This window comes from Anabrus simplex, chromosome 1 (assembly GCF_040414725.1).
Source record: "Anabrus simplex isolate iqAnaSimp1 chromosome 1, ASM4041472v1, whole genome shotgun sequence".
NCBI lineage: Eukaryota > Metazoa > Arthropoda > Insecta > Orthoptera > Tettigoniidae > Anabrus > Anabrus simplex.
This window is the reverse complement of record NC_090265.1, coordinates 385,687,995-385,711,342: the sequence shown is the minus strand read 5'-3', so window position 1 is coordinate 385,711,342 and position 23,348 is coordinate 385,687,995. Positions and strand designations below refer to the sequence as shown.

General features: G+C 41.4%; 1 protein-coding gene across 5 annotated transcripts in view; it reads left to right on the top strand.

Annotated features, from left to right (window-relative positions):
* The window catches only part of LOC136856820 (protein bric-a-brac 1), a 1,345,352-nt gene that overhangs the window by 776,698 nt on the left and 545,306 nt on the right, over positions 1-23,348 (top strand). The gene's annotated exons all lie outside the window — the stretch shown is intronic.

Genomic DNA, 23,348 nt, shown 5'->3' with positions numbered 1-23,348 from the left:
TTGATCACAGCTAAGTTTTGGTCTTCTTCTCTAAAGTTTACTCGGACGGACTTATGAGGTTTCCTTTGCCCAACGAGGATGTATAGCACAGTCAGTCTTTTGTTCACCTGGCGAGTTGGCCGTGCGGTTAGGGGCGCGCAGCTGTGAGCTTGTATCCGGGAGGTAGTGGGTTCGAACCCCACTGTCGGCAGCCCTGAAGATGGTTTTCGGTGGTTTCCCATTTTCACACCAGGCAAATGCTGGGGCTGTACCTTAATTAAGGCCATGGCCGCTTCCTTCCAACTCCTAGGCCTTTTCTATCCCATCGTCGCCAAAGACCTATCTGTGTAGGTGCGACGTAAAGCAAGTTGTAAAAAAAAAAAAAAAAAAAAAAAAAGTTTAAACAGTTGTTTGCATTTTCTGGTAGGAACATGATGGTGTGTGACGTCTATTTTAATACATGAACTCAAATTTTACGTATCACCTTCAGAAGATAAATGAACAATCTCAGAAAACACAAAAACTCAACTTTCTTTACAAATTTTCTGTTCGTACACTTCATTCTAGGAATTAATCCAAACACTAAAAATTCAACACTTCCTTAATATTATTATCGTGTTGCATATCATTTCGCCGTAATAACTTCCTCGTACTGTCTTTGCATAGAAGAAACTAGTTTCTTGCATTGCTGTGGACTGATGTTTTTCCATTCTTCTGTAATGACTCTCGGGAGCCCAGATATGGATGCATTCTGCTGTTTATGACGCTTCTTCAAATCAGTGTTCAAATTGATTTAAAAACGCTGACTGAGGAGGAGTTTTGAGTTGATGGGGAACGTTCAAAATCAGCCAGGTTTGTATAAGTTGCGAAGTATGTTTAGCGTCATTATCACGTTGAAACATGTAATAACCGTGAAATCCCATTTTGGGTACCATCTTTCAAAGTTTTTTTTTTTTTTTTTTGTCAGTGTATGCCTTGTACACAATTTCGTCCATTCATCCCTCAATGAAGTGCAGATTTCCCCCTCCTTGAGAGGACATATTGGCCCATAACGGAATGGAACCACCTCCGTGATTCACTGGTGGGATAGGATTTTCTTTACGGTAGGCTGTGTTGGGCATTCTCCATACGTTGTAGCTTCTCTCTAAACCAAAAAGATTTATTTTTGTATCATCGGACTATACGACTCGATCCTAAAAGTCTTTACCGTTTGAAACATGCTCCTACGTGAACTTTAATCTCTTCAGTTTTGCGTTGAACTCAGCCACGGTAGCCATGTCTTCACAAAATACGACGTATACAGTAGTTCCTTTCGCAGATTGGGTTATACAAGAGTGCGCAGTTTTGGTACACTTAACTCAGGATCACGTCTAATTTGATGTAAAATATACATTTCACTTAATTTCCTCTTTCTTTATTTTCGTCTCAAATTGTTCCACGCACTCTCGTATTTCAATTTGTTGACGATATACTGGATGGTTAAATTTTTACAAACTATCGTACTTATTTCCCTCAACGATTTCCCCGTAAGAGCAAGCTGGACAATTATTATCTTCATGTCGACTGAAAGCTCTCTCCTTTTCACCATCTCTCGCACCAATACTTCATTGGAGTGTAAAAGAGTAAGCTGTAGGTGGGACAAAGGTATAACAGGGCAGCTTGATGCTGACAGGTGGAACTAACTTGCAAGTGTACGAATAGAAATGTTGTAAAGAAAGTTCAGTTTTTTTGTGGTTTTTGAGATTGTTCGTATTTTTTAATGTTATATGTAATATTTGAGATCATGAATTAAAAATACCAGAAAAGTGTAAACGAATATATATTTATTCCACAAAACAGCCAAATTGTATTCACCTTCCTGGTTTACGAGCAGAACTACTACTGACTGTATATACAATGCATTATTGTCATTATGGGGGAACAGGATGGTGTAGTGGCGTAGCTGCTTTCCTGTCATCCCTGCGACCTTGGTTTGATTCCCGGTTTTGCTGGGGTGGGAAGGACATGGTGTCAGCAAGGGCGTACGATCTTAAATCCCTGGCCACAACTCTTTCATGCGGTTAGTGCGTGCAGGGACGCTGCACAAGCAGAATAAGCTGCGGAAGATGATTATAGTTGGCATGCAGCAACAGTAATTTGTTATTTCTGGTATAATCGTAATATACTCGTACTTTGTGGGTACCAGGGTAAAACAACTGGATTTTGAGGGTACGCCAACCAGAAGATTTGAATACCACTATGTTAGAGGACTCCGTCAATCTGTCAGTCACGCCTCAGTCGAATGATGCTCAAATACTGCGTCAATTATGACTGGCAATTTCTTTAGATGAAATTTGTTTTCTGCCGTAGGGATTATTATTTCGCTGCCTTAGATGAATGCCGTTTTAACCATATTCACTGTATGAATGATTATTTCGCTCCCTAAATGACATTGGTTCATTTTAAAATTATTTATTATGATTTCATGAATATCATTACCGCTCGAGCCGATGACCTACATGTTAGGGCCCTTTAAACAACAAGCAAGCACCAAGATTTATACCACTCGCATGATCACTTCTACATACATTTTCCGAACCGGTTCCGGTGATGCGGTCTTGTGAGTCGAATGGAGGAGATAGGTTTTCCTCGACGGTGGAGAACGGATAGAACAGAGAGAAGCCTAGTGGGTGAATGGATTCAGTATTACTCCTCATTTGGCATTTGGACGCCATGATGTACTTCCGGTGACGCTGCATTCATAGGATGATAATAATCTGTAGACTTTTGGTATGTAGCCTATCAGTGAATATGACACATTCACACATGAGTAACTCGAGCTGGTTCATCTGTTTTCTTCCGCACACACATTGAGAAGAGTAGTTTGTCGTTCTTGTTCATTTTCGCGCTGACAAATCCTAACCCGCCAATAGCCACTTGAGAATTCACACTAACCAAACGATGTCAAAATAATACACGGACACTCTTCAATATATTGACCATGGTTTCTCCAGTCAATAAAATAAAATGACGGTAAAATTCTAGCCTTCTGAGCTCGAGTTGGCAGGTTCGATCCTGGTTCAGTCCTCTGGTATTTGAATATGTTCAAATACGTTAGCTTCGTGTCATTCCATTTACTGGCACGTAAAAGAGTGCCTGCGGGACAAAATCCGGCAACTCGGCGTCTCTGAAAACCGTAAAAGTAGTTGGTAGGGCATTAAGTCAATAGCATTATTAGAATTTCGAGAAGCAGTCACGTCTCAGTGGTCCATCTAAAACTGTAGTTGATACGCAAACTTCCAAACTTGCTCCAAAATAAAAACAACAACAATCACTCAATAAAATAAAATAAAATAAAATAAAATAAAATGAGTAGGTGTGTTAGCTAAGTGACTTTGTCGCTGAGAATTTCAAGGGTCGAGCGGAGTAACTCAGAGGGTATGCCGTTTAATGTAGGTATAGATATTTATTCGAACACTTATATACATGGAGAGACTATGGAGGATTCGTGGAGAAAACCAAAGCTATGACAATTTAGTTATTAATCCAAAATTACTATGTTACAGAAACTGTCTAGCACCAAGGTATGAAGAGAAAGGAACTCGGATTTACCACAAATACATCTTTGAACTCGATGGTAACATGGTTTGATCAGTGCTACCTTGTGGGGCAGTCATTTCAACGTTACATAAATGAAGTGCACCTAAGAACTGAATCACCCTGTAAATTTTCCGTAATAGTATGAAGAATAACTTAAAATGAATATTCTGTAAGCAATGCATGTTGATTTGTTGGATGGCATTAGTAGTTCTCAAAGGGGTCATACCAGTGAATTGCTGTGAAATTCCTTGTAGGCCTACTCCTCTAGGCGGCCTTCATTGGGAAGTCAACTGGGTCATTCACTTTGTACTCCAAAATGTTTGCTAGTTGCGCTAACTTATGCCGGTAATTCTTTGTGCTAGATTAACTGAAAGTACTACATTCTTCCTTTCTTTCTTTCTTTTCCTGCATCTTCTTATGTTTGTAGGAAGTTTAGATCATGGCCTTACTGCCGTCACGCACTACTTCTTGTCAAAGCCCCTCCCGAATTCGCTGAAAGTATTTCTATGAAAATTTGTCTGCAGATAGCTAGGCAAAATAATTTTTTGTATTTATTGTTGGTGCTATTTTGAGAATTACACCAGGGCAAAGTATAGTTCTATTTTCAGTATTATATATTACTAGCTCAAGTACCCATGCTTCGCTATGGAATTCTACATTGTATACGGTATTATAGGTAAAATACTACACACTTTGTGAGTAAGAGATTGCATTGCTCTTAGCGTTACCCGAGAAACACCAGGTCGCCATACGTCGTTTCTCATGTAAAGTCTAGGTTGGGGAGTTTTCAATAAATTGGCAAGCCTCATTTCTTACTGTCACAATCAACTTCGGGAGTTTAGATTGTAATGGCAGACCTTTCCTACTCCCAGTTACAGTCGAGTTGAGGAGAGTTCTTTACAAAAGCAGCCCCCTCTCCTAGTTGTTCCAGTCATATTCGAGTTGGAGAGTTTTCGTAATAACGGCAGACTCCCGTTTCGTACTGCCAGTCACAATCACGTTGAGGTATTTTCATTATAATGGCAGGTTGCCTACTGCCGGCCACACTCGAATTGGGGAGTTCTCATTATAAGAACAGTCTCCTTTGCTTACAACCAGTCAAAATTGTATTCTAATACTGTTCAAATTATATTGTCCAAGGGAGTTGTTGAAGTCAAGTTGTTTTATGAAACATCAAACTACATTTTTCGTTCGCCCCTGTGGCTGCAGAATCACAAGGCTGTCAGGAGAACTTATACGTGAATCCACACCAGCAACTTTTAAAGACTGTCCCTGAGCTTTGATTATTATAATTCCAGTCGTTTGAATAGGAAGTGTTAGTCGGAGGGATCAAAGGAACGATGATGATGATGATGATGATGATGATGATGATGATGATGATGCTTGTTGTTTTAAGGGGCCTAACATCGAAACAGTTTTCATCCGCCGCGTTCCTTTGATCGAAGTCATCGGCCCCAATTCGATCAAAGGAACGCGGCGGATGAAAACTGTTTCTCTCGCACCATCCCGTGAAGATGGTTGCTTCGATCACGTTACTGTGTAAAGACTTCACATGCAACCGGGTGCCATTACAAAGCTCAGGAAATACGAGATTCCATAGCAGCATTATAGGTGCTCCAACTTTCAGATTGATTGTGAGATGGGAAACCTTGTGGATTTGAAGTGTGAAGAAACTCCACAGGGTCGTAGACCACGTCCTCTTTCTCCACAACGGAGTCCAGACTAACCTCACCATCTTAGTAGGAAGTTTGCCCAATAAGGAATCATTGATGCTTGCTAAGGTGCCGTTCTAAGGCATGAGAATAGCTCTCCCCTTGTGCCAATTCGGTCAGCGAATCAGAGTAGTACATTAAGATAGGGAATAGAAAAAAAAACAGAACCCGTCTCCCTTTGTGGTACAACCATCGCCAAGTAGGATACCTCTCAGCCTCACCACTTCGCTCGGCTGGCGTGCTTCTTCGCGGACATCAGGTAGGGACCGCTTCGGCCGGTGTGGCGCTAGCAGCGTGCAGTAGACCCGCGGTGTAGGCACATTAGGAACAAGAAATACGGAGTAAACAATATGTTGAATGTCGTTTCTTTGTGTAGTTTACTGAGATTGTGTTGAGTTGTGATATTAACGGAAGTACGGAAGATTTATTTAATTATAAGAAAGTATGTAATGGCAGTAATTTATTAAAATAAGTAATTACAAGACAAGCTTAAATCTCACGCAACGTTCAAGTTTCACATACCCTTTTCATCTAAATTCCTGCTTCACGGAGGGCTATCGTGGCATACCGGTATTTTATTTAATTGGTTACTGCTTATGATCTCGCCGTGTACGACTCGTTGGCTGAATGGTCAGCGTACTGGCCTTCGGTTTAGAGGGTCCCGGGTTCGATTCCCGACCGGGTCGGGGATTTTAACCTTAATTGGTTAATTCCAATGGCTCGGGGGCTGGGTGTTTTGTGTTGTCCCCAACATCCTCCACCACAATAACATGCAGTTACCTACACATGGCAGATGCCGCCCACCCTCATCGGACGGGTCTGCCTTGCAAGGGCTGCACTCGGCTAGAAATAGCCACACGAATTTTTTTTTTAAAAAATCGCCGTAACTTGGAATAGTAATGTCTAATAACAGGTTTCAATCTATCAATAGGAATTATTTAATTTAATTTCCGGGTTGAACCGTGTTGTACTTGTACGCATATCACGTACAGTTTGCCGACGTTTCGAATACATTGCAGTATTTTTTGTCAAGGCAACTGAAATTCCCCTACTCGATCCGAGGTAATCAGTCTCCCAGGCAGAAATTACACTACTAGAGTGGCCTTGATCTTGGCCTTTTATATCCTAGCCTTTCTGGCTGCCGTAAGCCCTGGCTGTCTCGCGAGACTTCTGGAAAGTATATGTCACAGCCAGGTAGTGGGGGCTTGCCCGCGCTGTTATGTAATGGGGTTGCGGCCCGTGTGTTTATGTTGTGGTCTGTATGTCTTAAACTATGAATGATAGGCATCCAAGAATTACTGATTTTGTATCCTTAAACGCGACTGATATTGTGGAGAGGGCAGGTTAAACTTTCACGTTCTGAAAACAACTCAATAGAACGGTTCAGGAGTTGGAGAATTATACCAATAATTATCATAAAATCTTGTCACAAATAATTAAAACAGCCGAGCAAGATCCTTCAAATGCCAAGTCTTCATTCCTTCCTGAGCAAATAGCAATTTTGAGAAGTGCTCTCCCAGGTGGACAGAATACACAGTAAAACACAGTATAGAGTGGAATGCGTATCACTCAAAGGTTTCAGGTATGCTAGAAAAAATATATACAGTACTTGCCTTCTATGAGCACACTGTCCAGGTATTTGAGTGATACTCCGGCGACACAGGAGTAACGAACCTTGTGAAAGATTAACCCTAGAATCTGAACATTTGAATGAGGCTGGAAGAATATGTTTCTTTATAGTGGGTGAAATGGAAATAAAACAACAATTGCAATATGACGAAAAGCTAGATACTTTCATTGGTCACAAAACTACATCTTTTCCAGATAATTGTATATCCGACATTAAGAACGTCAAGAATGTGAGCGAATCTGAAATTGTCGACAGTAATTTGCTTTGTTTTATGATAGCGGGGTTTTGTATTAAGTACAAACTTCCAGCCACGTACTTCCTTACGAAACTAATCTCTGGCAGAGAACTGTATAATTTGACACTGTCTGTAGTCTGAGGGATTGTGGTTTGTGGATTTCTTGTAGTACGTCTAGTTTCCGATGATCATAAGACCAACGTAAATATGATGAGACGACGTTCCGACAGCACGATTTTGAAGCTGCAAATTACTTATCCAAATGACCCGAATCGACCCTTATTTCTTGCATTTGACCAATCTCACATTTTAAAGAACGTAAGAAACACGTTTTTAGAGAAGACCACGCTTGACGGAGAGGACAAAATAAGTGGCTCTCACGTGAAGCATGTATATGAATTGCAAGTGAATTAAGTGGTAAAACATGTTCGCTTTCTGACTCGAAAACATGTTAGCACAAACAGTATAGAACAAAATGTGAAACGAGCGAAGGACATATTTTCTACACCAAATAACAGCTCTAGGATATCTCCAAACACATTCTGGACATCCAAAAGCCCACTGGTTCCAAGACTGCTCAGCGACCATATACTTCATGAAAATGATTCAGTATGCATACATACATACATACATACATACATTATCCTTATAGACTGTTATGCCTTTTAGCGTTCACTCTGCAAGCCTCTGTGATTTACTAAACGTCGCCACAATCCTCGATTTGCAACTGGTGTTGTGGCCTCATTTAGTTCTATACCTCTTTTCATTAAATCGTTAGAAACTGAGTCTAACCATCGTCGTCTTGGTAACCTCCAGTACTCTTACGCTCCATAACAGAGTCCATTATTCTCCTAGGTAACCTATCCTCCTCCATTCGCCTCACATGACCCACCACCGAAGCCGGTTTATGCGTACAGCTTCATCCATCGAGTTCATACCTAAATTAGCCTTTATATCCTCATTCCGAGTACCCTCCTGCCATTGTTCCCACTTGTTTGTAACAGCAATCTTGCTACTTTTATGTCTGTTACTTCTAACTTATGAATAAGATATCCTGAGTCCACTCAGCTTTCGCTCCCGTAAAGCAAAGTTGGTCTGAAAACAGACCGATGTAAAGATAGTTTCGTCTGGGGGCTGACTTCCTTCTTACAGAATATTGTTGATCGCAACTGCGAGCTCACTGCATTAGCTATACGACACCTTGATTCAATCTCACTTACTATATTAGGGTCTACCATCCTGGGAGAACACAACCTTCATACATACATACATACATTATCATTATAGACTGTTATGCCTTTCAGCGTTCAGTCTGCAAGCCTCTGAGAATTTACTAAACGTCGCCACAATCCTCGATTTGCAACTAGTGTTGTGGCCTCATTTAGTTCTATACCGCTTACCTTTAAATCGTTAGAAACCGACTCTAACCATCGTCGTCTTGGTCTCCCTCTACTTCTCTTACCCTCCATAACAGAGTCCATTATTCTCCTAGGTAACCTATCCTCCTCCATTCGCCTCACATGACCCCACCACCGAAGCCGGTTTATGCGTACAGCTTCATCCATCGAGTTCATTCCTAAATTAGCCTTTATCTCCTCATTCCGAGTACCTTCCTGCCATTGTTCCCACCTGTTTGTACCAGCAATCATTCTTGCTACTTTCATGTCTGTTACTTCTAACTTATGAATAAGGTATCCTGAGTCCACCCAGCTTTCGCTCCCGTAAAGCAAAGTTGGTCTGAAAACAGACCGATGTAAAGATAGTTTCGTCTGGGAGCTGACTTCCTTCTTACAGAATACTGTTGATCGCAGCTGCGAGCTCACTGCATTAGCTTTACTACACCTTGATTCAATCTCACTTACTATATTACCAACCTGGGAGAACACACAACCTAAATACTTGAAATTATTGACCTGTTCTAGCCTTGTATCACCAATCTGACATTCAATTCTGTTGAATTTCTTGCCTACTGACATCAATTTAGTCTTCGAGAGGCTAATTTTTATACCATACTCATTGCACCTATTTTCAAGTTCCAAGATATTAGACTGCAGGCTTCCGGCACAGTCTGCCATTAAGACCAAGTCGTCAGCATAGGCCAAACTGCTTACTACATTTCCACCTAACTGAATCCCTCCCTGCCATTTTATACCTTTCAGCAGATGATCCATGTAAACTACGAACAGCAAAGGTGAAAGATTACAGCCTTGTCTAACCCCTGTAAGTACCCTGAACCAAGAACTCATTCTACCATCAATTCTCACTGAAGCCCAATTGTCAACATAAATGCCTTTGATTGATTTTAATAATCTACCTTTAATTCCATAGTCGCCCAGTATAGTGAACATCTTTTCCCTCGGTACCCTGTCATATGCTTTCTCTAGATCTACGAAACATAAACATAACTGCCTATTCCTCTCGTAGCATTTTTCAATTACCTGGCGCATACTGAAAATCTGATCCTGACAGCCTCTCTGTGGTCTGAAACCACACTGGTTTTCATCCAACTTTCTCTCAACGACTGATCGCACCCTCCCTTCCAAGATGCCAGTGGATACTTTGCCTGGTATACTAATCAATGAGATACCTCGATAGTTGTTGCAATCCTTCCTGTTCCCTTGCTTATAGATAGGTGCAATTACTGCTTTTGTCCAATCTGAAGGTACCTTACCAACACTCCACGCTAATTTTACTACTCTATGAAGCCATTTCATCCCTGCCTTCCCACTATACTTCACCATTTCAGGTCTAATTTCATCTATTCCTGCTGCCTTATGACAATGGAGTTTATTTACTATCCTTTCCACTTCCTCAAGCATAATTTCACCAAACTCATTTTCCTCCTCCCCATGAGCTTGGCTGTTTGCAACACCACCAGGATGATTTCCTTTTACATTGAGAAGATGTTCAAAATATTCCCTCCACCTCTCCAGTGATTCCCTGGGATCTATTATGAGTTCACCTGACTTACTCAAAACACTGTTCACTTCCTTTTTCCCTCCCTTCCTAAGATTCTTTATTACTGTCCAGAAAGGTTTCCCTGCTGCTTGAACAGCCTTTCCAGGTTATTACCAAAATCTTCCCATGACTTCTTTTTGGATTCAACAACTATTTGTTTCGCTCTGTTTGTTTCATCTACGTACCAATCCCTGTTTGCCTCGGCCCTTGTTTGGAGCCATTTCTGATAAGCCTTCTTTTTACGTTTACAAGTTGCTCTCACTTCATCATTCCACCAAGATGTTCGCCTTTTCCCATCTTTACACACAGTTGTTCCTAGGCATTCCCTTGCTGTTTCTACTACAGCATCCCTGTATGCCACCCATTCACTTTCTATATCCTGAACCTGCTTACTGTGTACTGTTCGAAACTTCTCACTAATCATATCCATGTACTTCTGTCTAATTTCCTCGTCCTGGAAATTTTCTACCCTTATTCGTTTGCAGACAGATTTCACTTTCTCTACTCTAGGCCTAGAGATAGTTCACTACAGATCAGATAGTGGTCTGTATCATCGAAAAATCCGCGAAAAACTCGTACGTTCCTAACAGATTTCCTGAATTCAAAGTCTGTTAAGATATAGTCTATTATGGATCTGGTACCCCTAGCCTCCCATGTGTAGCGGTGAATAGCCTTATGCTTGAAGAATGTATTCGTAACAGCTAAACCCATACTAGCACAGAAGTCCAGCAAACGCTTTCCATTCCCATTAGCTTCCATATCTTCCCCACATTTACCAATCACCTTTTCGCATCTTTCAGTTCTATTCCCAACTCTCGCATTGAAATCGCCCATTAGCACTATTCTATCCTTGCTGTTGACCCTGACCACGATGTCACTCAATGCTTCATAAAACTTGTCAACTTCATCCTCATCTGCACCCTCACATGGTGAATACATGGACACAATTCTTGTCCTAATTCCTCCCACTGACAGATCTACCCACATCTTTCGCTCATTTACGTGCCTAACAGAAACTGTGTTCCGTGCAATGGTATTCCTGATAAAGAGCCCTACCCCAGACTCTGCCCTTCCCTTTCTAACACCCGTCAAGTACACTTTATAATCTCCCACCTCTTCCTCATTATCTCCCCTTACCCGAATATCACTTACTCCTAGCACATCCAGATGCATCCTCTTTGCTGACTCAGCCAGTTCTACCTTCTTTCTTCCATAAGCCCCATAAATATTGATAGCTCCCCATCGAATTCCATTTTGTTTGCCAAGTTGTTTCAAAGGAGTCCCTCGCCTGTCAAATGGGAGTGGGACTCCATTACTCCCATAGGTCCGAGGCTTGCTTAAAGTGTTCTGAGCTCGGTAAATTCATGAAGCAGGATGCTGCCCTACTTGCACATAGTCCAAGTGAGGATCTCCCCTCTAACGGGTTATGGACCACCGGTGAATTGTATAGTCCTAGCCGCCTGAGCACAAGGAGGGCCACGACTCAGAATATTTCCGAGATGCCCACTCCCATTCCATAGCAACTGGTATCCCGACTCTCAGGACCACTTACTAGGCCACTCAGCCGTTTCCCATGGTTCACGAACTAGGACGTGACTACAGTAACCCACAAACATGAACCATGAACACAACCTAAATAATTGAAATTATCTATCTGTTCTAGCTTTGTATCCCCAATCTGACATTCAATTCTGTTGAATTTCTTACCTACTGGCATCAATTTAATCTTCGAGAGGCTAATTTTCATACCATACTCATTGCACTTATTTTCAAGTTCCAAGATATTAGACTGCAGGCTTTCGGCACAATCTGCCATTACGCCCAGTCGTCAGCATAGGCCAGACTGCATGATGTCAGCAATTACAACAATGCTAATATTTTGCCCTGGCAAGGTCCATTTTTTCAGTAAGATGATGGCAGGCTTCAGTGGCTGAAGAGTGATCCTAGTATATGTTGAGGTTATGAAGGAAGTATGTCATGAGCAAGGACTAAGTTTTCTCAGTAATGAAACTGTTCGACTGACTACGTGTTTTACTGTCCTCTTTATCCGATACCTATTGTTATCGGGCTTTCACTTTGTGTTACTAGAATATTTAACAGCGGTTGCCCAGAAATTGTCTTTAGCATTTTGAGGAGAACTTCGGGCACCAATGACATTTTGGATTTGAGGGCTGTAGTGCTTGCTCTCAACAGAATGTTGAAGATAAGAATTCCTTTGAAACGGGGAAATCAACACACTTGTGACATTTATGTTATTAACTATCAGGTCATCTCAGACAGTCCCATCGGAAGTGTTCCCTAAGATTCCATAAACGGTGACCAAAAGCTGCAAAATATTCACAAGCCCCAGTCTACGTATAGTCACTTCACAAAATGTATTTACTGTTGGTGTTAGATAATAGTATTATAAATAATAACCATAATAACACCTGTATTTCTTTTTCAACTCTGGAGGCATTTTCTATTGAACTTGCATCGCTTGTTTTCCTCAGTGGTTTCGTTGTGAAGAAAATAAGAAAAGAATGAATTCAATAGTTCTCCGCTAATGGGCATTATTTTTAAGCAAGATCGGTGGAATGTCTTCTTTTATCCATCAGAGCGATTGATGTGGGTTATAAACATTGTAAATGATTGTGTGTGTAATGCATCAAAATTCGTTAATACAGGAGCTTGTACGACTTTAACCACCGCATTTCTCCCTGTTTTGAAGAATGCGGTGATTTTAAAGTGCGACTAAAATGACAGTTTAAATCGTGTTGAAAAATGAGGTCAGGTAATCTGCAAAACACTTTCCCGATCATTTTCTTTTTTAAACATTGGAGATGAAGTGACTGAACGTTTCAAGACAGTGAAATATTTAAACAGCAAGCCGATCAACAGAAAAATCATCCGAACGTAACAGCTGTGGTAACTGCGAGGCGCTCGTTCTGAATACTCACGCTAGCAGCGCTCCGGTGGAGAAAGTGAATACTTCTTGATGTTCGTATTTATTCTTAAAGCTGGGAGGCGCTGTATACTAGAGGGCGATGGTAAAACACAGTGAGGTACAATGACCGTTTTTTCTTTTTTATACGATCTGCTTTACATCGCACCGACAGGTCTTATGGCGACTATGGGATAGGAAAGGGCTAGGAGTGGGAAGGAAGCGGCCGTGGCCTTAATTTAGGTATAGCCTTAAACATTTGCATAATGTAAAAATGGGGGAACAACGGAAACCAATCTTCAGGGCTGCTGTTAGTGGGGTTCGAACCTATTTTCTCCCGAATGCAAACTGATAGCTACGTGATCCAAAGCGCACAACTACTCGCTCGATCGGATACAATTACGCCGCCAATAGCAGTGAGCTCCATGCCTAACGAATCCTATTATGGAAAAGAAAAGGTAAGCATAGAAACTGGAAGTACAGTATACAGGATCTGTATGCAAACAGAAAGTAAAACCTGATAGAACAACTATAGCGTTGTGAAAGTGTTACGAATAAAAGATAGAAAGTGGATATAGAAGAAAAGAGCATGTGTATCAGTAATAAAAAGTAGTTCAGTGAACAGTATAAAGCTGTCTGATAGAACGCAGAAGCACGCCTGATCATATGTCTTCATGAGAGACAACTGACAGTGAGCACCGTCAAAATTCTCTCACAGAATATCATAATCGTTCTGCCACCTTCCTGCATGTCATTCGCAATCTGCCCAAGCGGAAGTTGTAATTTTCGCCTCGTTCATGAACCTATCAGCTGAAGAGCGGTGGCAGTTTGGTGGCAATATCTCGAATAGGCCTACGGTTGATTTTAGGGTCTTAAAACGTGGTTTTCGGACCCGTAGGAACTGTATGAGATTTGTTCCTCGCGCCGTAAGACTTAAAATGAGCTCTGTGTGGTCCACGTACGACAAATTCCATTTTCGCTAAATCTGGGACAGAAACTGAATTTTGAAATATCCTTTCTTAGTGCAGCTTCGTGGCAGAAGATGAACCTTTATTCCTAATTTCAGCTTTCTACGCTTTTTGGATCTGGAAATCTCGTGATCAGTGAGTGTATTTGGCTTATATATATATCTAAAATAGTATCGGAAAGGTGAGACGTCAAAATGTCTCAATTCGGGTGCTTTTTATATTCTTTTGGAGCATAGATTTGAATGCGAAGTATACAGTAGTAGGAATACACTGAGTAGCCAAAAGTCACGGGAAGACACTGAATGTGATGTTAATAACGAGTTACTCCTCTGCGAGCCCTCAAAATGGCAACAATACGGCGAAGCATCGACTCTACAAGGTGAAGGAATCGTTCTGGAGGGATCTGCACCCACGCATCTTGCACTGCTACCTTCATTATTGGTCTTGTGTAGTTGGTGCGAGATTCATGTAGTGTACGCCAGCATCGGCAGCATCCCATAAATGCTCGATTGGATTAAGATCGGGGGATCTGTAGGGCCAATCCATGGTCGTAATTTCACTGGAGTGCTCCTGCAACCATCCGCGCGCCACCACTGAGCGGTGACATGGCGCATTGTCCTGTTGAAACATGGCAGTTTCATCTGGGTACTCTGGATCAGAAAGGGATGCAGATGGTCTGAAAGAATGTCCACATAACGTGCACCTGTCAGCTGTCCATGCAGCCGGACAATGGGCCTAATTGCGACCATGAGAACGCCACCCAGACTAGAACTGAGCCTCCTCCCATCTGGACACATCCTTGTTGACATGCTGGATCCATACCTTCATGAGGTATCCACCACACTCGCACGCGCCCATCAGCTCGATACAACTGGAACCGGTATTCAACGGACCATACCACACGCCGCCTCTGTTCCATAGCCCATTGCCGATGTTCGCGGGCCCATGCACGTCGTTGAGCTCTGTGCCGAGGTGTCAAGGAAAGGGACACTAGTTGGTCGTCGGGTGATGAAGCCTACGCGGTGCAGTTGCCTCCTTACAGTCATGGTAGAAATGGGTTCCCGACGCCCGACATTAAAGTGGGCGGTGATCTGACTCACAGTAGTCCGTCGAGCGCCCAGTATGGTTCTTCTGATACTACGTGATGTCCGTTAGTTAAAAACCTCTGGTCTTCACTTGCGACAGTTTACGTGGGGTGGGGGTGGTGTAAAAGGTGTAACATTCTCTCAGTGATTTTCACGATCCACCCTCGACACTGTTGACCTTGGAAAACCGAATTCGCGTGTAATCTCCGCAATGCTATGACCCGCCGTGCGCCGGTAATCATCCAACGTTCAAAGTCGGTTAACTCGCGACGTTTTGCCATCTTCACGACACTGGCATCTGTGACAGACTGCTTAGCTACGCCGCAGCTAGCCGCAACGCTCAGGGGTCTTATACGGCACATTTTCTAATTGGACACCCATTCCCGTGATTTTTGGCCACTTGTGCAATTAATTTTATAAAAATTTGGTGAAAACAAGTGTTGTTCACGGTAAAATGATTTTATAAAATCTGTGGAAGCATCAGGATGGCCATGTATGAACTGACTTCTGAACTAAGATGTGCATGTTCTGCCATCTATCGACAAACTTTTAAACCAAGAATCAGCTGTTCAACTTACAGTGTGTTTGAGAGTATGGCTCCAACAAACAAAGCAAAACCTGCTGCTTTAGCTGCAATTATATCTTGTACAGTTGTAAAATGGAAAAAAAGAAATGCCAGGAAATGCTGGATTCGGTATTGCATCAAAAGAAGAGAAGGAGGTAAAGGACTGCTGTCCTTGGTCGAAAATTAGTTAAGGTTAGAAGACCAGCATTCATATAGGAATTCGGCGATTGTGTTTTCTGCCTCTCTTCTTGCATTTCTGTTGTGGTAAAGTGGCGTTTTAACTTCGTACAAACAGGATTTTTCTGGTATTCCTCCAGTAAAACACTAACAGCTTCCTTAGTCCACAATCGAGCTTCACAATCTTCTCACGACGTAGCGCCAGAATCATCGTGATGTCAGCTTCGCTGATTGGTTCGTTTCGTAAAATTAATTTTACTTAATAGAACATGTCCTCTTTTTCGAAAAGTTTTATCAAATGTTTTATAAAACTTGAATTTGACCGTAAGCAACAGAAAATTTATAAAATTTAATTATTGTACACTAAAAATGACAGAAAATTTTACCGTGAGAAACAGGCATTAGTGTTCTCAAGTTGGGCTCCATGGCTAAATGAATTGCGTTCTGGCCTTTCGCCCAGAGGGTCCCGGGTTCGATTCCTGCCCGAGTCGGGGATTTTAACTTTAATTCGTTAATTCGTCTGGCTTGGGGGCAGGGTGTGTGTGCAGTCTCCATCATTAGAAATCAGCTTAGGTAGAACCCCATCCTCGCAGACCTACAGGTCGCCTATAGGCCATCTACTAGAAAAAAGATCTGCACCAGGCCTCTCCGAAGGCCATACGCCATTATTATTATTATTATTATTATTATTATTATTATTATTCCCATAGCCGCAATTGCTTGGCACTTCCAGCAACTCGACGTAGCATACAAAAGTCGAAAAACCGATCCGTAATGGCTTTTCTCCAAAGTGGTGGGAATTTGTATCCCAGACAGTGCTTGTAGAATTGTGAAAATGAAGTATGTTATGGTCCTGTGGGTCAGATACCAAGTAATACTAGAGTTCCCATTGTTATATTACGATATCAGCGCAGCTTTTAGACCTGTATGTGCGGTTAGGGGCGTGCAGCTGTGAGCTTGCATCCGGGAGATAGTGGGTTCGAGCCCCACTGTCGGCAGCCCTGAATATGGTTTTCCATGGTTTCCCATTTTCACACCAGGCAAATGCTGGGGCTGTACCTTTAATAAGGCCACGGCCGCTTCCTTCCCATTCCTAGGCCTTTCCCATACCATCGTCGCCATAAGACCTATCTGTGTCGGTGCGACGTAAAGCAAATAGCAAAACAAAAAGACCTGTATGACCGAGCTCGATAGCTGCAGTCGCTTAAGTGCGCCAGTATCCAGTATTTGGGAGATGGTGGGTTCGAACCCTACTGTCGGTGGTCCTGAAGATGGTTTTCCGTGGTTTCCCGTTTTCACACCAGACAAATGCTGGAACTGTACCTCAATTAAGTTCACGGCCGCTTCCTTCCCACACCTAGCCCTTTCCTAACCCATCGTCGCCATAAGACTTATCTCTTTCGGTGCGACGTAAAGCCAGTTGTAAAAAAAAAAAAAAAAAAGACCTGTATGAATTGAGCATACCTGAAGCCCAGCATAGAGTCGATATCTGCAAGCAACTTCATAAAATCTCCTAGGCATCTATTTCTGATATCACATGCGATGAAAAATGACTCTCTTTCCCTAGGCCCAATCCTATGAAGGGAGCGGGGAGGGAGAGAGTGAGAGAGATTTTATTTTTTCCCTGGGATAGATCCTCATTTAGTAGTTCGTCAAGCAATGCTGCAGTACGTCGAGCAATACATAGTGTTTGGGAGGTAAGTAGTAAGATTCTTTCTGCTGGTTATTGGTAGGGTTCTGAAAACGTATGACTTCAAAATAATGTATTTCAAAAATAGAAAAGTATTAACTTGAAAATTTGACGTTTGTAGCTCAGGTAGTATTTAATGATGAACGACTTAGGATTTTGCTGACACCCGTTGTATTATTCTCCAATATGAAAACGTTTGTCTGTTATTCGTAGGACGTTTTTATACAACTTACGTATGCATACTACCTTGAGCTGCAATGCAGTGATGTACTTAAATGTTTCTTGCTCTTTATGCATGCATCCGTTCTGAAGCCTCAGTGAAGTGATGTGTACAGTTGCAGTGCAGTGATGTACTACGAATTGCTTCTTAGACATTACAAATGCAGAATTCGTCCTGCCGGTATCCAGTATTCGGGAGATAGTGGGTTCGAACCCCAAATTAAGGCCACGGTCGCTTACTTCCCGGTCCTAGCCCTTTCCTGTCCCATCGTCGCCATAAGACCTATCTGTGTCGGTGCGACGTAAAGCAACTTGCAAAAAGAATTCGTCCTTAGGCCGCATTGAAGTAATGCGTACAGCTGCAGTGCAGTGATGTAGGGCTACTTAGAATTGTTTCGTGCACAGTACGCATGCATACTGCCTGAAGCATGGTACGGTGGGTGGTAGAAGCGGAGGAGTAAACAAAGCTACTACGTGTCTCAAGAACATCGCATTGTACTTGAAGCGCCTCCCTTGGACAAACCATTCGCTAAATTTAAGAAAGGTGACATTTTATGAACTGCGGACATTCATCCAACATATATTTTCGGGATTAGATGGAGTATAATGTTTACCTCATCCAATATAACGAGATGTTGGGCCTTCTCTCTATGGTTCTTTCGTTTTCGAGAAAGACTATTGGATAATCTCCAGAAGCATACGTGGTTGTACATTCAGATACTGAGAGAGATGCATGCAACTGATCAAAATAGACCTTCATTCTTAAACAATTACTACTACTATTACTACTACTACTACTACTTACCTTCTGTTCTTACAAAGCGCTGTTTGTAGAAAATGTAAGCATTTTAGGAGACTAACAATCTTTGAGGTGTTACATTCCAATTCTGTGCAAATTTTGCATGTAGCTGAGCTAGTGTGTCTTCCAAAAGTGAAAACCGTGTTTACCCAGTTTAATATTTAATGAGGTTCATTTAACGACGAAAAGTGTTAATATACGTATGGAGACCCGCCATGTAGTAGTTCATTGGCAAGGCAGGGATGAGTGACACTCATACAGTTTGAGTTTTGGCATCGGCAATGAGCAATGCTTTGCGTTAGGAAATATTGCGTAACCATGAGTGATATGCATTATTGTACAACCAGAAGTTGTACATTCGCAACAACGTGTGTTCGTTGCTTGCAGACACGACATTCCCAGAGGTGAAGGTGTTAAATCCATTGAACGTTATTCTCTGATTAGAACCCTGTTTATTAGAAACTGACAGGAAGAAAACACCTATCACAACTGTAGAGATGGAATTTGCTTTTACAGTACATGGCATGTAAGTTATATATTCAGAATGATAGTAGAAATCACTCTTCGGAATTCATCGACTGGAACGCGGTACAATTGTGTTTTATCCGCTTGTTACTGGTCTGATCGTGAGCTATATCGGCGATAAGCTCTTCGTCGTTGAAAATGAAGATACTTTAGCGTTCCTTGATATTGAAAACATGAATAATCAGGAAACAAAGGAGTGAACGGAAGTAGAAGACGAACTAACACTCAACTGTATGACTGTGACTCATCCCTCCCAACCTTACTTTTACCGCTCGCTACTTGACCAAATTTCCGTACAGCTGATTGACATTAAGAATATAAAAGTAAGAGTAAGCTGTGTCATATGTGCTGGCACGTTGAAGGACCCTTTTTGGGACAATAGAAGTAGTAGTCCGGCGTCTAATGAGGTCATTAGTTAAGTACGCTAACAAGGAAACTGTTTTAGTTGGATCAGACCAATTGCAATGAACTTGGTAGATAACCAATTAGAACATCATAAACTCAATGGTAATAGTCATTCGGCCATAAAATAATAAAAAATACTCAAACAATGGTGATGTTCTGCGGCAACTAAAAATGGTACGTAATGTATCGAAGGCATCATTGCAATGGACTTGGTCGAATGATCAGTTAAGACATTCAAAAGAAAAAAAACTATGCCTGCACGTCTGTCGTTACATACTGTCCACAGCATGACAAAATGACTGATTCTTAACGGGAATACGGCAGTTTCGTCATTTGTGCTAATACAAGATTATATCAATAATATGCATGCTTATCTAATGAGCAAGATTCCATACTACATAATATTTTAGCTTCCATTATAAACGATACAGAAGTATTAAAACGCTAATGTTTTGACACATTCCTATGTCGTACGTGTTTTATGTAATTTTAAAATGGAACTGTCGGTAAGTGTTTTCAGTGCATTCGCAAGGTAATTTTACGGCATCATTAGCCAACTACTCCGAGCCGTCCTCCTATTTTTCAGCAAACTGCCATTAATATTACGGCAAAGCGATTCTTATTATTAAATTTAGGGCATGTTGTGTGATAATTCACCGAAATTTAATGAAAATCTGTCTAGACCAACGTAAACAGTTCACTTGTAAACCGTATGTTAATTAGTTGATGTTCTAGAACGATTTTTTTTTTCTGTAGGAATTGGATACTGATCTTGCCCTGAAGGGGATTTTGACGTACCTATGCTATTTATTATCTTATAGAAAACATTGCCAAGTGTAGACTAAAGTTGAGAAAGGTCAAACATTGTATTTCCAGTTGAAGTACGACGAGTATCGTTACAATGGAGAAATGTAATCTTCAGAATACTTCAAGACTATTGATGACTTATGCTCCTGGGCATACATTATATTTTTTCTTGTGACCTTGAACTTTTTCATGCACTCTGCATTGTAGTTATTAGTCAGTTTGGATGAAGACCATATCTTTCTCTTCCTTCCCTGTTCCTGAGTCTTCTTTCCGAAGTTTCCCCTCCCGTATTGGCATATTAGTGGAAGTTCCTCAAAACACGTCACCGACCCCTCTGGACAGTGCTAATTTAGCGGTGGTCTCTGCTGAGAAAGCAAAGTACAGTTGTTCGCTGTTACTATGTTTTATGTACTTCATATAAACCCTGCACAGTATAATGTCTAATATTTTAGGTAGTGAAAGCCGTAATACATTATTTTACTTACTTCTCTTATGCCACTTGACAATGTGATAAATCATATTTTCTTTTTCTCCCAGCATCGGAAATGAAGTTCGAACTACGGTAAATGCGAACGATTTGGAGAATGTATAGGGCGTGCTAAATATTAACGAGGAATTTAACAATACCTATACATGACAAGGATTGTCTGTATAATTTAATAATTAATAATAATAATAAATTCTTAGGTCCAGTCAAAGACAACGGCGAGTTTAGGAGACGGCACAACCAGGAGTTGTACTCGCATGTGGAGAAAATAACTGATGTGATGCGAAAAAGGAGGATTACTTTTTATGAACACATGGCCCGAATGAATTCAACACGGTTAACCAACCGCATTTTCACTTTCCTCCAAGAGAAAAAGGCAAAAGGGGCATGGTTCAGTGAGGTACAGAAAGATCTGCAGGAGATTGGGATCTCATTTGAAGATATCCAGGAGCGTGTCCCACTTAAGAAAAAACTCCAAGAACATCAGAGTTTCCTACCAAAGCCGAAGATGAAAACTGGAAAGGCATGGACGGAAGAGCGAAAGGAGCAACACCGTATACTAATGAAGGAATACTGGACCAACATTAAAGCTCAAGGGAAACAGTTGAAATGACGTGGTCCTTAGTTGGCCGAAACGAAACAATAATAGGTCTAATAATAATAATAATAATAATAATAATAATAATAATAATAATAATAATAATAATAATAATAATAATAATAATAATAATAATAATGCTTACCTTCTGTTCTTAAAAGACATGACAAGGATTCTCTGTAATGAATATTCACTGGAAATAACTTCTGCTCATTTGTTCAGATGTTAAATATAATCTATCTCTAATAGGTTTTGTACAACAACGTGTGAAAAGTCACTAATGATCGGACAATTTGCATAAGAACACTTATTGTAACTATCTACTGTGTGTCAGGTCTATATTAATTATTGCTAACATTTTTCACGTGGTAGAATGATGACCTGTTTCGATCCTGTTTTAAAAACCTGTTGCCTAGAATGTATTTTTGTCACTGGACAGAATTATTTTATAATTGTCCCGTCTTATTGTTACTTTGGAACGGTGAACGAAATTTAAATTTGGTCATGTAGAGTTTTCCGACGGTTGCCTGTAGCTATCTGTGTTCGATTATACTACGGAAGTGTGTTGATAAATTTCATGCACGATATTTCTTCTTAAAATTTTCTGTCGACGATTGTCCCAGGTTAGGACTAAATCATAGTAGTTCGACTTTGGTCGTTCAGTTTCTTGGATTGTTTGAATTGCTTAGGTTGATACGCATTCGCTTCCAAAGCTCTAGGTTGTAAATGTGGATCCGGTCGGTAGGCCAAGAGTGTTCAAATGCAAAAGACACGTGTCAGTAGATTTGCTTACACGTTAAGGAACCCTGATTAAAGCGGGATGCCGCATGCCTGTGTATCTTAAAACGTATGATAGTTGATGGCTCCGAGCGAGTTTGCTGTGCAGTTAGAGACGTACAGCGGTTAGCTTGCATTTGGGAGGTTTGTTTGAGCCTCACTATCGGCGGTCCTGAAGGCGGATTTCCATGGTTTCCCATTCTTATACCAGGTAAAAGGGCTGTGTGAGGTGGCGCGAAATTAAAATGGCTGATGATACGTTAAGGACACAGTTTAATTATTTCTGTGTGCTGTTCAGTAATCTCTGCTTTATGTAGCACGTTGCTTAGCCATGTTATGTAGTCGTATAGTTTTGTTGTACGATAAGATAACTGGTAGTTGTAGATGCCTGGGCGGGGGGGGGGGGTGATGGGGAGGGGAGCGTGATTAACATAGTGGCTTAGCTACTGGCTTTCCCCTTGAACGGTCGAAGTTCCATTCCCGGTTGATCCCGGGCTGGAATTTTCACCAGAAAATTCACGTGGTGTCGGAAAGGGCATTCGGCCTAAATCCCCGGCTAAAACTGAAAAGGGGTTAGGTGGCTGCAGCGACCCCAGAAGTACATGGGATAAGCTGAAGAAAATTTAGCCCAGCTCCTTGGCTGTGTGGTCAGCATAGTTGCCGTCGGTTCAGAGAGCCCGGTTTCGATTCTCGGCCGTTTCGGGAATTTTATCCGCGTCTGGTTAATTCCTCTAGCTCGGGGGCTGAGTGCTGTGTTCGTTTTAATACACATCTTCGTAGCATAAATCACACTACAAATTACCAGAGAAACATGCAATAGAGAACACTGGGTTGGTGTCAGGAAAGGAATCCGTCCCTAAAACTGGAATTATTCCATACACAATGCCGACCCCAGCTAATTGGCAAAAGGGCCAAAAAGAACAAGAGCTGGTATTTATAAGTGGTAACTTTTATTTTATTCTAGTTTCATTTCTTCGAAAAAAAGAAACGTTGGGAAGAAGGCACATTATCTGTTTGCAAGTGTCTCTACCGACAACACATTTGTATCCTGATATTTCCTTCTCGCATTACCTTGAATTTTGCAAACTCATCTTGCATCCTCAAGTATGTTCAGGTCACAGTATAGTAACATCCAGATGAGAGTTCGAATGCAGACAGCAGTTTAAGGAATGGACCTGGAGAAGAGTTGAAAGGGAGAAGAGATGTTTATTTAGTTGAGATATACTTCAT